At 44.9% G+C, this 14,796-nt stretch overlaps 2 long non-coding RNA genes across 2 annotated transcripts in view; both read right to left on the reverse strand.

Moving 5' to 3' along the window:
* Window positions 1–840: 840 nt before the first annotated feature.
* LOC101020021 lies at window positions 841–7,464 on the reverse strand. The gene is made up of 3 exons (XR_651464.2): window positions 7,099–7,464; window positions 3,368–3,458; window positions 841–1,632 (listed from the first exon to the last, which is right to left on the reverse strand). It is a non-coding gene; the product is annotated as an uncharacterized LOC101020021 (long non-coding RNA).
* Window positions 7,465–7,591: 127 nt separating this feature from the next.
* The window catches only part of LOC108587543, a 59,334-nt gene continuing 52,129 nt past the window's right edge, over window positions 7,592–14,796 (reverse strand). Inside the window, exon 3 of the long non-coding RNA XR_004177063.1 lies at window positions 7,592–8,345. This is a non-coding gene — a long non-coding RNA (uncharacterized LOC108587543). The remainder of the gene's footprint in view (window positions 8,346–14,796) is intronic.

Raw genomic sequence — 14,796 nt, forward strand, 5'->3', positions numbered from 1 at the left:
AATCACAGGGAAGAAATAGACAAATCATTTGTTTCTCCAGCACCCACCAATAACTATTATTCACATGTTAATGTTTAGTCTTCTAGTCTGTACTTCTCAATATGAATATATTCATGTTCTTCACAAAAATAAGAATACGCCATTTTTGCTTTTTCACAAACCATTAAAAATCTTTGCCATCGTGTTTGCAAGTAGATGCCATCCGATGCTGCACCATATTTTTTCCCACCAATTCTTTCCTCCTAGGCATTTGGGCTTTTCCTGGTGGCTCCATGAACAATGGAGTTCGTGGTTATGAAGAACGTAGTCTAATTCAACTCACCCTAAAGTGACACTTCTACCCCTGTGACCAAGAATTCTCCTGGCGGGGAAAACATAACAGGAAAATATTTCATACACTTTTGGGTGAGGGTTGGCCATACTAGACTTTAATGCAATTATTAACGTTTCAACGGCAAACTCCTCATTGGCTCATTCAAACAACCAACCAAGAAGGGGGAAAGTTCTCTTTTCAGCTTTACACATTTATTCTCTATGAAGGTACACTTTCCCTCATTCCCTAAAGAGTAAGGAAAGCTCATTTGAACTTTTATATTCCCTTTTTGCTCTGAACTCCATTATAATGTTTCTCTCAATTGTCCCCTTTTCCGTAAAACTTTCACCCACTTCCCCCTCGGCCATCTTAGCCCAGGCCCCCACAACACGGGATCTGCTCCTGTCCTGGGGTAACCATCATTATCTGTTATGTTATCTTTGGGCTATTTAAAAAAAAAAAAAAACCTTTTATCTTTTCTCCTAGTGTTTTTTTTTTTCCTCCATCAGAGTGTATGCCCGATTCAACTTGGTAGCCCCACACAGTAGACACTCAATAAATATTTGTCGAATGATTCTTTCAAGGCATCTCGGTCACAGCACTTTCTCTGCATGTAGGTCTCTCACAGGCTGGAGGCCACAGTTTAACAAAGCCAGGGCAAGGTCAGAGGGAGGCCGAGAAGGCGCTTTCAAGTTGAGTAATGAAAGGCGATGTTAATTACTGACATGGGCCATTTAGAAGGAAGAAAAATGCTATCTCTTATTAATTTTGCTGAAATGGACACACTCTTGTCAGTGGCTAATGGTTAACAAAGCCACTCTTTGCTGAAGGACAGGACAGGAAAACCTCGGTTACGAAAGGACCAGAGCAGCCACAGTGCAGAAACTTCCTGCCCCTACACGCCTGCACCCGCCAGAGATAACGTCTTTCACCATTTTTTTTTCCTCATGTATAAAGTTAGACAGAAAACCATCAAGGAGAGGTTAAAAGTTTCATTTCTACCAAGATGTTTATGATGGGTTTACAGGGAAGCCAGGCTCCGGCAAAGGACACAGGAATCAAGTTTACATTTTAATGGAGGGAGGCGGGAGGTAGAAAGAGGAGAAAAAGGCAGCTTGTGGAATGGGAATTCCTCATCCTGTTAGTGGACAACACTAATGTAATCAAGAAGAAAGGGTCTGTTGAACAGGCGCTCTCCCTGCGATTTCAGCCTGCCGATAATCTTGGTGGAAGTTCATAAATGCGTCTCAAATGCTCCCAGCCTTTCAGTCTGAACACGCGGTTTTGGCAGTTGTGAACTTCAAGTGGACCCATTTAAGCTGATCAGAGGAAACAGGCTGACAGTGAGCTGATTAGAAACCTCTTAGAGACCCTTCTTTAAAGACGGAAAGGAGTTCTTAACTTTTTTCCATCATCTTTAGAGAGAGACCCAGGGGTGGGTAATAAAAAAGAAAGGTTGCAAGTGGGGTGGGAGTGGGGGTTGTGGGCGAAGGAAAAGGTTCATTTTAGAACACGAAGAAAAACAACTGCTTTGCCAGCCCTTTCCCAACCTCCTCGCTCTTGTCAATTTCTGCTTTGAGGGAATGTTTGAAGATAACAGGAAAGGAAATCATGAAATGATATGGCAAGGATGAGTGAGGCTTAAAGAGACGAAGGCAAGCTGTTTCCTTGACCCAGGCTTATCTCAAGCTTGCCAAAAAAATAACCATCTATCACAGACCCATAAATAGGTTAGGAACATGGGAGTAAAATGCTGCTTTTAATGATAAAGCAATCGGTGAGTTAGTTTTAGAAAACAACCATCTCAGACATCTTAGGCTTAACAGATGCACACAAAGGTGTACTTTTGTCTGGGGGGGGAGGGGGGGTGACTTCTTGAACAAGCTGAATATTTTTTAGGAAGGAGGAGCTCCACTTGAGAAAAGTTACAAACATACGAACATTCAGAAAGAACATTTCAAAACCTCTCTGGGGAAAATAGGAGTTACTGACAATAATACACGTGCAGGGAGAGATTCCACTGCAAATCTAAATAAGTGAGAAAGCTACCTCTTTGCTAGCCGCAAAGCCCTGATCAGCAACAAAAAGTCCAAGTTAAGGATTTGCTTTCCAAACTGATACCCCACATGTGACCTAAAATAGACCAGGCAGTCAGGTTTCTCACTGGGGCCCTTGAGTCTGCAAACCTGATCCCTGCTGAAATACTCCAGGAAGAACCAAATTCTCTGGGTTACAGCTCTTAAGATCACAATAGCAGTTTCAATTCCAGACCTTCAACTGAAAATGAAGTTTACAAATTAGCTTTGAATAAATATTATGCTTCCAGTCTCCAGCGAAGAGCCACAGCTCTGAGAGAAACCAAATTAGAAAAAGACTCAATTCAGCTCCTAAACACACAGAACCAAGCCCAAACCGACCTAGCCTGGCATGTTTCTCTTCTTGCTCTACCAAAATAGCATGGTGATGTCATGCTTTCATTTGTCCCCCAAAACCAGCCACCCTGCCCTCCTAAAAATAGCTTGATGCACTTCTAAAGGGAAAAAAGGGGGAGTCAAAATATTTTTTGAAATAAAATTTTTTTCACTTAAACCGTCAAGCAATAAAAGATAATCTTTTCTTTCCTGTTTACTTTGTCTCCCAGACTCTGTGTGTGTGTGTGTTTTTCCCAAAGTCCCTCTGAAAATCATACAAGAAGGAAAAACCTTTTCCAAAATAATTTATGTAGTCTGACTTCTGAGGCCTTCTTATGTTTGTAAATTTTCTCTTTGTTCTTTGCCAGTGAATGCACCAGACTCAGGATTAACCAAGGACTTATTTAGGAGTCCTTTGAAAAATATAAGCTTATGTGTAGGGAAGAGGACCGACTTAAAGAGACTGCTAGACATCAGGGACATACATCAGTGATCCTCAAGGCTGTTTGAGCCTCCAGACACTTGTAACACTTTGAGATACGAAACCTTGGACTCACTAGGGACCTGTTAAATCATTTAAGTAAGGCCCAGCCATCTGCATCATTCAAAAGAAACCCAGGTAGCCATGTGTGGTAGCTCATACCTGTAATCCCAGCACGTTCAGAGGTTGAGGTGGGAGGACCAGGTCAGGAGTTGGAGATCAGCCTGGACAACATGGTGAAATCCTGTCTCTACTAAAAATACAAAATAAATAAATAAATAAAAATTAGCCAGCCATGGTGGCAAGTGCCTGTAATCTCAGCTACTCAAGAGGCTGAGGCAGGAGAATTGCTTGAACCCGGGATGCAGAAGTTGCAGGGAGGCAGAGGTTGCAATGCAATGAGCCAAGATTTTGCACCACTGCATTCCAGCCTGGGCGACAGAGTGAGACTTCATCTCAAAAAAAACAAAAAAAACGTTAGCTGGGCATGGTGGCATGCACCTGTAGTCCCAGCTACTCAGGAGGCTGAAGCAGGAAGATCACTTAAGGCCAGGAGTCCAAGGCTGCAGTGAGCCATGATCATGCCACTGCACTCTAGCCTGGGCAACAGAGCAAGAAAAAGGAGTAGGGAGCTTGGAGGGAGGTGGCGATGGTTAATGGGTACCAAAAAAAAAATGAGTAAGACATACTATTTGATTGCACAACACGGCAACTATAGTCAATAGCAACTTAATGTACATTTCTAAATAACTAAAAGAGTGTAATTGGGTTGTTTGTAACACATAGGATAAATGTTTGAGGGGATGGATACCCCATTCTCCATGAATCTCCTGCCTGTATCAAAACATCTCATGTACCCTACAAATATATATACCTACTATGTGCCCACAAAAATTTAAAAATACATTTTTAAATTAAAAGGAACCCAGGTGACTCCGAGGCTCATTCGGCATTAGGAAGCACCCATCAGACTTGGCATGAAGGCCGATGTTCCAAAGAGCAAGCTCTCATGTCCCTCTCCCCACACCAAAAAGCGGTACCTTGTCCCAGCTCTTCTGAACACAGCAGACACCAGCTATTCCAGCTAGATTGATGATTTCAGAACACCCCTTAAAGTAACTTAGCATCTCTCTCCCACTTCCTTCATTTCTCATAAATTGCTATAGGTTGTCTTTGATCTCAGAGTAAACTCCTTATAAAAAGGAGGCAAAGTAACTGAGATGAAAAACAAACTTTACTCAAGAATCCAATAAAAGATGAGTGGAGAGGGTCCCTGCCACAGATAGGAGATTTCATTCACTAAGTCTGAAGACACAGGCAGGGCAATGGGTAATAACTTGTTTGAGCCAAACTTACCCCCTAGTTAGGAAGGCTGGCTGTCATTTACCTGAGGGTTACATTAGAACAAAAACAAGTCCAAAAAAAAAAAGATGCTAAGAATAAAAATATCTCTCTTTTTGGGGTCTTCTTAACTTTGTCAGAGTGCTTCCACATCTATTGTCTGTTTTTATAATTAATCCCACAAGTAACTACATATTTGTTTGTTTTGTTTTATTTTGAGATGAAGTCTTACTCTGTTTCCAGTGCAGTGGTGCAATCTCGGCTCCCTGCAACCTCCTCCTCCTGGGCCCAAGCAATTCTCATGCCCCAGCATCCTGAGTAACTGGGATTACAGGTGCGGGCCACCACGCTGGACTAATTTTTGTATTTTTGGTAGAGATGGGGTCTTACCATGTTGCCCAGGCTGGGCTCGAACTGCTGGCCTCAAGTGATCCACCTGCCTCAGCCTCCCAAAGTGCTGGGATTACAGGCGTGAGCCACTGCATCCGGCGATATTTACGTATGAGATCTATTAACCAGCCTGTAATCTCGGCACTTTGGGAGGCGGAGGCATGTGGATCACGAGGTCAGGAGATCAAGACCATCCTGGCGAACACGGTGAAACCCTGTCTCTACTAAAAATACAAAAAAATTAGTCGGGCGTGGTGGTGGGTTCCTATAGTCCCGGCTACTCAGGAGACTGAAACAGGAGAATGGCCTGAACCCGGGGAGCGGAGCTTGCAGTGAGCGGAGAGATCGTACCACTGCACTCCAGCCTGGGCTACAGAGCGAGACTCCGTCTCAAAAACAAACAAACAAAAAAACTATTAACCAAGCACATTTTAATATTGCTGTCACTCCCTAGCTTAAGAGAAATATGGGAAAAATTTCACGGGATTATGAAATTGATTTCTAAATACCAGTATATTTACAATTTATTTTTTAACTTATCAAGTGAAATATCACCAGTATGTTTATAATTTATTTTTAACTTAATTTTTACTTTATCAAGTCAAATATCTGGCAGAGTTACTTTAAAAGCATTAAGACTTTGGCCTAAATTGGACCATTGAGGTAGGGCATGTTTTCTTTTTTTTTTTTTTTTTTTTTTTTTGAGACGGAGTCTCGCTCTGTCAGCCAGGCTGGAGGCTGGAGTACAGTGGCCGGATCTCAGCTCACTGCAAGCTCCGCCTCCCGGGTTTACGCCATTCTCCTGCCTCAGCCTCCCGAGTAGCTGGGACTACAGGCGCCCGCCACCTCACCCGGCTAGTTTTTGTATTTTTTTTTTTTAGTAGAGACGGGGTTTCACCGTGTTAGCCCGGATGGTCTTGATCTCCTGACCTCGTGATCCGCCCGTCTCGGCCTCCCAAAGTGCTGGGATTACAGGCTTGAGCCACCGCGCCCGGCCGGGCATGTTTTCAAATTTCTGTCTTTGATCAGTGCTTTTCCTAAACCACTACAAATAAATGAGAACCTCACCAACCTTAAAGATATGGCAAAGTAAGGCCGGGCGCGGTGGCTCAAGCCTGTAATCCCAGGACTTTGGGAGGCCGAGGCGGGCGGATCACGAGGTCAGGAGATCCAGACCATCCTGGCTAACACGGTGAAACCCCGTCTCTACTAAAAAAAACACAAAAAACTAGCGGGGCGTGGTGGTGGACGCCTGTAGTCCCAGCTACTCGGGAGGCTGAGGCAGGAGAACGGCGTAAACCCGGGAGGCAGAGGTTGCAGTGAGCTGAGATGGCGCCACTACACTCCAGCCCAGGTGACAGAGCGAGACTCCGTCTCCAAAAAAAAAAAAAAAGATATGGCAAAGTAAAGGACGTTTTAGTGCCTCCTCTGGTAAACCATTTCTATTTTCCTTGACTCACTGTCAGTGACAATGTAGACTGATACCTAATTACACACTTAGATTCGTACGAAATTACTAAAACGGCTTCATCGTCTGGAGTATTACCCGAGGTTCGTGGTCTCACAGCCAAGGAGAACAAGGACGCAGGCGCGCAAAAGTGGGAGGTTAAGAGCAGAAGTTCAACAGGCAAAAGAAAGAGAATAGCTCTCTGATGCGGAGAGGGGTCCCAGAGAAACGGTTTGCCAGTTCCACTGGTGAGATGCAGGGGCTTTATAGCCCAGCTGGTGAGGAGGCAGTGTCTGATTTACATAGGGCAAGAAAGACTGATTGGACCAGGTGTGCCATTTGCATAGGGTACGAATTTCTGGCCACCCCCACCCTAATCTTTTAGTATGCCTGGCCTGCGCCATGTTGCCCACTCCTTTACTGTACACGTGGTAACAGTACATGTGGTAACAAAAAAAGGGAAGATGGAGCTTCCATGTTGGACATTCCTGGCCCCCAGGTAGCCCTTTTCTGTCGGCACAGCTGCCAGCATTCCCCCATGCAAGTTGCCAGCTTGCTTATCTATTTTTGCAGCTGGATTTTTCAGAATGCTCTTTGTTAGAAAAAATAATAATAATAATTTATTGGGCTGCATTTTTGTTAAAAGGGAAGCTCTGCTGAGGACTCTGTTGCCCTCACTCTCCGCCTAATTTCTTTCTACCTCCTGTATCATTACCTTGCATGTGATCTCCATCAAAAGAAGTATCTCTACTTCCTCTCAACTTTCCCAGCAATCTTGGTTTCCAGGCTTTACTTCACACCTTTGGGTTCCTCAAGCGCCCCCAAGTTCTCTCAGACTCCTCCAAGAATTTAGTGAAATGCTTAGTAGGAACAAGGGTAAGAGAGTGTCTATAGTCTACAGCGACTCAGAAAACCAGAGGAAGGAGAGATCCCTCCAAAACAGGCTCACCAGGAAACCTTAATGGCAGACACAGGTTCTTTGTTGTTACTGATGTTGTTGAGATAGGTTCTCATTCTCTGTCACTCTGCCACCCAGGCTGGAGTGCAGTGGGGCAATCATAGCTCACTGCAACCTCGAACTCCTTGGCTCAAGTGATCCTCCCTCCTCAGCCTCCTGGGTAGCTGAGACTACAGGCATACACCACCATATCCAGCTAATTTTTTTTTTTTTAATTTTTTGGGAGATGGGATCTTGCTATGCTGCCCAGGCTGATCTGGAACTCCTGGGCTTAAGCCATTCTCCCACCTTGGCCTCCCAAAGCGCTGGGATTATAGGCATGAGCCACTGTGCCTGGCCAAGGGAGACAGGTTTGATCTGGGCTTTAAAGAATGGATCAGGATGCAGGGAGGAATCGTTGGCTTTGTATCAGAAAGTATTCGGGATTTACCTGGAATAAGAACAAGCACAGGGCATGGTGGGGGGCACCTCTGGGTGGGAAAGAGCAACTAGAAGATTGTTCTCATTTGAGAGACAGGTCTGTGGGAGACTTCTAGAAATAAAATTGGAAGGACAAGGTGGCAGAAAACCCAATAAAGCCTGAATGCCAAGGTGACGGCCTTGGAAATAATCAGAAACGCCACTGAGAGCCACTCCTGACTTTTAAAGAGAGTGACATTTAAGAGGTTTAAGTTGGCAGCCATATGCAAGATGTGTCAGAATGAGGTAAATAAGCAAACTGGGTGAGAGGCAAAAGGGCCTCGACCAAGGTTTATTGATAAGTATGTTGCCCAAGACTGAGTCAAAACTCTTGCTAAAGTCAATCTAGATTAAATCTGTCGCTTGCCTTTAACCTAGCAGGCCAATCAAGGTCTCCAAGGAAGAGATGAAATTCCTCAGAGCAGGTCTTGGTTATGAAGCCAAGTGAGTGGTTATTCACACTTCGTGTCTCTGAGATGGGCACACAGGCAGATGTGCTGACTATTTCCCTCTTTCCACTGTCAGTCACTTCCTGGCCAAACTGTCTAAAAACAAGAGAATCACAGAGTCTTAGCGGTGGACATAACCTCAGCAATCATGTGGTTCCTATCATGCACTGGTACATCATTTTGCACTGAGAGCCAACCATGTGACCAGAACTGTGCTGGAGGAGGGAAATGGAACACAGTAGCCTCACGGGAGGCAGAAGCACCTTACCACCAAGCACCCCAGCTAGTCCAACTCCTTCATTTTACAGATGGGTAAACTGAGATACAGACACATCAAGTGACATATCCACATTCACACAGGTATTTGCAGATCCAGGTTAAATATGTAGACAGGCCAGGCGCGGTGGCTCACGCTTATAAACCCAGCATTTGGGGAGGCCAAGGCAGGAGGGTCACTTGAGCCCAGGAGTTCAAGATCATCCTGGGCAACATAGCAAGATCCCATCTCTACGAAAAGTAAAATACAATTAGCCAGTTGTGGTGGTACATGCCTATAGTCCCAGCTACTCAGGAGGCCGAGGAGGGAGGATGGCTTGAGCCCAGGAGTTCGAGGCTACAGTGAGCTATGATCACACCACTGCACTCCAGTCTGGGCAACAAAACAACATCCTGACTCTTAAAAGGAAAATGCAGACACATAGAAATCTACACGGAGACTATATATATATATGTGATGTATATGCAATATATACATACGTCTTTGTGGTTATGTATGTAAATATATATGTATATATGTAAAAGCTCTGTGGACATTGTGACTATCAAAGAGTTCATAAGTAGATACCCTAATCTGGCAAACACAACGCAGATAGCAAAGCTTCACTTTGATTCAGTTACTTACAGGAAACATATTAATGATCTTTATCACTAGATACCCCAAGGAGAAGTAACCTGGGAGCAGAAAGGGGTAACTTTTGAGCAGCACAATCATTTATTAACATGACCGCCAACCCTTCAGTACCAGTAACTACAAAGCATTCCACTCTCAGAATATACTTTCCCATCTTGGGATGCTTTCACTTAAAACAGGCAAAAATTGGTTGCATTCTGCACCAAGGGGCAGCCCTGCTGAATTAGGTCCTGTGGTTTGTTTCTAAGGTATAGCCATCAAACTTCTCCATTCACAGGATTTTTGTGGATTTGGTTTTATCTCTGGACAAGAGACCAGGCTCTGACAAGCTGCAGAAATCACCTCTTTCTCACAGAAGAAGAAGAAGATTGGAAAAGCCATTTAGTAATAATTTGATCAGCGAATTTTCCTCGCCAGTGGGCCTTAGCACAATTGCCTTAATTTCTCCCCTGGGTTGGAGGAGTGTGTGACTGACGGGGACTCCGGTGGCGTCTGCGTGGCAGGATGCACACACACGCAGGGCTTGCAGCTGACAGAGCTGCAGCAGTGGCCCTGAACGGCTTAGGGAAAATAGTTATGTTTCAGCTACAAACAAGGCCAAACCTGGAGGTGAAAAGACAATCAACAAAGCCACAGTGTTGATACTCCCGAAATGGAAAACAGCTGTCTCGGAGGGAAATGTTGGCTATTCCTCTGTAGCACGGAGGCTGTATGGCAGTCTCCCACCCGCCTAATTTCTCAGCAGAGGATCGGTGTTCATGAGAGAGAAGGAAACACGAGACAAACCGAGTGACAAACCAGGCAGAGTCTACCTGAGAGAAGAGCAAAGGGGAGGGAGAGTAAAAGGAAGCACAAAGAAAGAAGAGCAAGCAATTCTGCAGGAGAAATACTCCCAAAGTAGCAGAATGAAACAACCACAGCGCACCGCATGAAAGAATAATCTGGAACTTGGTGATGGTGATCCCTCAAAAGATCTCGGAGGAATCGAATATGATTCCAGTCTTATTCTAAAGAAACTTGGTCAGTTAACGAAAAAAAAAAAAAAACAGGTCTTCGGCAGAGTGAGGCCAATTGCAGGAGTATTCAACTGAAATGCATATGGTTTCGATGACTTTCAGCTAAAATGAAAATTTAGGATTTCAAGGTATACTTAAGAGGTTTGGTTTTAAAAAAAAAAAAATCTCAAAAGATAGGTTAAAAGGAGAGGGAGTGAGAGGAAACCAATTGTACCAGTAGGGGTGGGGGTAAAGAAGAAAACAAGGAAGGAAGAACATGATGCAAAACTCAAGTGAGACCAGAACATTTTCACCAGGAAAGCCCTAGTTTTAGTTTTTAATATATTTTTTTGAGACAGAGTCTCACTCTGTTACCCAGGCTAGAGTGCAGGAGTGTGATCATGGCTCACTGCAGCCTCAACCGCCTGGGCTCCAGCAATTCTCCCACTTCAACCTCCCAAGTAGCTGGGACTACAGATGCACACCACCACACCTGCTAATTTTTAAATGTTTTTGTAGAGATGGGGTCTCGCTGTATTGCCCAGGTTGGGCTCAAGTGACCTTCCCACCTCCCTCTGATTACAGGTATGAGCCACTGTACCCAGGCCAACAAATGTTTCTATATCAAAAGAGCTCACAATACGAAAAGGTTACAGAATCAAGAATAGTTCAAGAGTTCTAGAAAGAGTCTCCCATGTGGAGCTAGTCGTAGAAAACAGAGGCTAAATCCTGGATGCAGACACATGGGCAGTCCAAGCTCACTATAAGGCCATATGTTAACCTCCAGTCCCAGAGGCAAGCGGTGAGCACACACCGGCGACGCCCTTGCAGAGCCAGGACAGGCTCCTGAATTAGATTTTTGCATACACTTCCTTGATTGTTACCCGTGATGTCCCAGGATGAGGGAGAACAAGAAGCATTTGTCCTTTTGTGACAGAGGGTCACAGAAACAAGGAGCCAGGGTGAGGAGGGAGTGGAGGAAAAGTATATGTTTGAAGGAAGAAGATGGAGAGGCAGCAAGGATGAACATTAAAGGAGGAGGGGGAGGAGAATACAGATCTAGAATTTCTAAATTACCCTTGGCGCAAAGATCTGGTTTACCACTCAAACGGTACAATTATAAAGTTGGCGTAAAGGAGACCAGGGATCTAGTTACTAATTTCTTACTAGCAATAGCATCAAAACCTTCTCTGCTGGTAGCTGGTCTCTTGACAAAAACCGTGTGCCTTGTACATGATGTGGCCTATAGGGAGAAGTGGTTTTAATCAGGCCGATCTATAAAATGGTATGCAGTTGTGGTCTTGCTTCTCAGATGTCGATCCGAGCAGAGGAGAAAGTGAGGGTTGGAATTGTCAAAGTAACTAAGGGGCGGGGGGCGGGAAACACTTTACATAAATGCTCCCTTGTCTTGTAGATGCAGTGTATAGGCTAAGTTCGTCAGAAAATTCAGTGGGAACCCTCTGGTGGATTTGAGAAAAATTACCAGAAACATTCCTGTTGTTCATGGTTTTTGGACCAGATTCTACCCGGCCTCAAAAAGGAAATTCTGGCTTGGTTACAGCCTTAAATGGGTGCTCAAATCCCCTGAATATTTGCTGCAAAAGTACTTTCATTCTTACTCCATTTTGGTTCATAAGAACATCAGGCATCAAAGTCACATCCTGGCTGTATCCCTGTTGACCTTGGCAGTGATAGATACAGCCATAGTTCCAAGATTATTCATTTCTAAGGTACAAAATTCCCCTCTCCCCTCTGCCTTTTTTTCTTTTCCCAGAGACAGGGTCTCACTCTGTCCCCCAGGCTGGAGTGCAGTGGCTCAATCATAGCTCACCGCAGTCTCCAGCTCTTGGGGGCAAGCGATCCTCTCACCTCAACCTCCTGAGTAACTGGGACTACAGACAGATCCCACCATGCCTGATTTTTTTTTTTTTTTTTTTTTTTTTTTTTTTTGGTATTTATTGTAGAGCTGAAGGCCTCACTGTATTGCTCAGGCAGGTCTTGAACTCCTGGCCTCAGCTGATCTTCCCATCTCAGCCTCCGAAAGTGCTGGGATTACAGCTATAAGCCACTGCACCCAGTCCCATTTTTTTTTTTTTTTTTTTTTTTTTTACAAACTTTGTAGAATTTTTACATGGCAGGCTTTTTTTCTATCTAATTATTATTTTCATTTCCTAGGAAAATGCTAAATTGCAAATGTAGGGTTTTGTTTGTTTGTTTTTATTTATTTTGAGACAGGGTCTCACTCTATCTCCCAGGCTGGAGTGCAGTGACACTCTCACAGCTCACTGCAAACTTGATCTCCTGGACTCAAGCCATCCGCCCACCTCAGCCTCCCAAAGTGCTGGGATTATATGCGTGAGCCACCATACCAGACCCCGCAAATGTAGATTTTTGAAAAAACAACTGCAACATTTTAGCCCTTTTTAAAATCAGGACCCCTAGGTCTTTCCCAATATAACTAACCAGCCAGTGATTCCTCACTCACCTCCCTTTTTTCTTTTTTTTTCTCTTTTCGATACGGAGTCTCACTCTGTCACCCAGGCTGGAGTGCAGTGGCGCCATCTTGGCTCACTGCTACCTCCGCCTCCCGGGTTCAAGCGATTCTTCTGCCTCAGTCTCCGGAGTAGGTGGGACTATAGGTGCGCGTCACCATGCCAGGCTAATTTTTGTATGTTTAGTAGAAACGGGGTTTCACTATATTGGCCAGGCTGGTCTCGAACTCCTGACCTCGCTATTCACGCACTTCAGCCTCTCAAAGTGCTGGGATTACAGGCATGAGCCACCGCTCCCAGCCCACTCCCTTTTAAATGCAAATCTTCTGTGGGAGGATTAAGTCACGGAGCCCCCAGAGAACTGTGCTGGGAGGGGAAGTGGAGGGTGTGGAAAGCCAGTGGAAAGCAAATCTGTACATAGCCTGTAGGGCAGATGCCCGAGGCTTGGGGAGACTGGGAGAGCAGGTCTCTAAAAGGAACTTCATCACTTTTCTCCTAGGCCTCAGATGATGCTAGAGTCCTACCAGAAATTGCAAATAATTCTGGCTCACTTTTGTATTAGAGCAGACGAGAGCCTAGAAGAGCAACAACAACGACAATAAAATTCAGTGTGTCCTTGAGGCATTCTCATGAGATAATATTAAATATATAAATACTATTCATTGTTTTTTCTCACAAATACATACCCACCACCTACCAGGAACTGTCCCAGAAATTGATGAGGAAAAAATGATTTTTATGCCATAACTAATCATATCGTAATATGCACTAGAATAAGCAAAGAACTTAAAATAGGATATCATGGGGACATTCGAATTTATAAGTCTAGGAGTGACATGTAAGCCGGGCCTGAAAGAATAACCGCAATTCTGCTGAACTAATTAAGTAGGTTGTGGGCCGGGCGCGGTGGCTCAAGCTTGTAATCCCAGCACTTTGGGAGGCCGAGACGGGCGGATCACGAGGTCAGGAGATCGAGACCATCCTGGCTAACACGGTGAAACCCCGTCTCTACTAAAAAATACAAAAAAAAAACTAGCCGGGCGAGGTGGCGGGCGCCTGTAGTCCCAGCTACTCCGGAGGCTGAGGCAGGAGAATGGCGTGAACCCGGGAGGCGGAGCTTGCAGTGAGCTGAGATCCGGCCACTGCACCCCAGCCGGGGCGACAGGGCGGGCCCCGTTCTCAAAAAAAAAAAAAAAAAAAAAAAGTAGGTTGTGGAAGAGAGTGCTAGCTGGTGAGGAAAACCTCTCTTCTCCTAAACAGGCAGCTAAACTGTGTTTTCCATCCTTTTTTTGCCGTTAAGTGTGGTCATGTGACTGAGTTCTAACCAATTAGAATGAGACGGCAAGGGATGTGTAGCTTTTTCAATCCTGGCCATAACATTGTCCTTCATGCGCTTCTCAATGTCCTTTCTCCTTTCATTAGGTAAAATGGAGATGATCCCCAGGCCCATCTTGGAAGCAGTTTTTGAAGACGGTAGAGACGGGCCCGCTTAACTGCTGAAAGACTAGGAAGGGGTCAGTTTCATGACCACGTGCAACCACAGAGGGCTGTTAGGTGAGCAAAAACAAACCAGCTGTGTCTGAGCCACCACCCATTTGTCTATGGGTTGTAGCAGTTGGTCCACCTAAGCAAGGAAGTGCCGAGAGCACAGGACGTGAAAAGACACAGGGCTAAGGTACATGGCACGTTCACGAAGGTACAGGAGAGGCAAGAAATGAGACGGGAAAGGGGGCCTAGGACCAGGTCTTGAATGACATGATAACTAAGTTTTGGCTTTTTCTTGTAGGTCAGTGGTTCTCACCCAGCGGCAATTTTGCCTTCCAGGGAACATTTGTCAAAGTCTAGAAACATACTTGGTTGTCTTCACCAAGGGGAGGAGGGAGAAAAGTGCTACTGACATCCATGGGTTGAAGCCAAGGATGCTGCTAAACATCCTACAATGCACAGGACAGCCTTCCCCATCAAGGAATTACCTGGGTCAAATATCAGTAGTACTGAGATTGAGAAACCCTGCTGTATGCAGTGAGACACTAGCAACAATTCTTCTTTTTTTAAGCTGGAGTCAGGGTCTCCTGCTGTTGCCCAGGCTGGTCTTGAACTCCTGGGCTCAAGCAATCCTGCCACCCTGGCCTCCCAAAGTACTGGGATTA

The sequence above is a fragment of the Papio anubis genome, chromosome 11 (genome assembly GCF_008728515.1).
Source record: "Papio anubis isolate 15944 chromosome 11, Panubis1.0, whole genome shotgun sequence".
NCBI lineage: Eukaryota > Metazoa > Chordata > Mammalia > Primates > Cercopithecidae > Papio > Papio anubis.